The sequence below is a fragment of the Tarenaya hassleriana genome, unplaced genomic scaffold (genome assembly GCF_000463585.1).
Source record: "Tarenaya hassleriana unplaced genomic scaffold, ASM46358v1 Cleome6, whole genome shotgun sequence".
In the NCBI taxonomy this organism is placed as follows: Eukaryota; Viridiplantae; Streptophyta; class Magnoliopsida; order Brassicales; family Cleomaceae; genus Tarenaya; species Tarenaya hassleriana.
In genome coordinates, this window is record NW_010968505.1 from 2,268,644 (window position 1) to 2,269,538 (window position 895).

At 44.0% G+C, this 895-nt stretch overlaps 1 pseudogene; it reads left to right on the forward strand.

Annotated features, from left to right (window-relative positions):
* The first annotated feature begins 205 nt into the window (after window positions 1-205).
* LOC104799695 overlaps window positions 206-895 on the forward strand; it is a 4,127-nt pseudogene continuing 3,437 nt past the window's right edge.

An 895-nucleotide genomic window follows, 5' to 3' on the forward strand; every position in this document is an offset into this window, starting at 1 on the left:
GTCGAAGCCCCGAAAGTGTTTTGGGCTTGGCTGATGTTTTGACTCGGTCGAGTCAAAGTTTTGACTCGGACCGAGTCAATACTAAATGGGCCGAGTCAAGAGTTGACAATGGGCTTGGGCTGATTCGTTCTGACTCGACCGAGTCAGAGTTCTGACTCGGACCGAGTCAATACTCGGAAAAAGTCTCTTTTCACAAGGATTAGGGTTTCTAATCTTATATGGAGGTGTTGGACGCCGTCCTAAAAGAAGAACTCGACTTACAGAACCCTAAGACAGATCTAGAACACAAGAAAATCGTTTCTTTTGAGGTTCTAGTTCCCGGGATTCGATCCCAAGTCTTTGAAACCCTATTCACTTCACAGATCCTAGCAGATCAGTTCCAAAAGTGTTTGGAATCCTTCCCGTCGGTGTGGATACGTGTAGAGGGACTGTAACTTCAGTCCTAGGTGATTAAACAGGCCCCGGATCGACTCCTACTTCCGTTTCTTCAAGAAAGAGGTAAGTATTCGATTCCCACGGTGATATACAAGATCTGTTCGGGTTTTGCAGGTTTGGTTGCGTGTGACGTTTGACTAGGTTCAGAATATCTTTCCGCTGCATGAAACCTAGTAGACCAAACCCTAGATCGATATGATCGCATGCTAGGAACCCGTAGCGAAACCCAACAAATATGACACAAATTGATGAAGATGGTCACAAGTCGCATGGGTCATAGGTCATATGAGTCACATGCCACATGAGTTACAGGTCCCAAAGAACATCATACATTGCTTTCAAATCACAAAGAATACGATTCTATGTGAATCTCCACTGATTTTCATGATTTTTATAGCTGTTTCGCACACTAACGAAGAGAGAGAAAGTAAATCGGAGGAGAAACAAAACAAATCGGAAG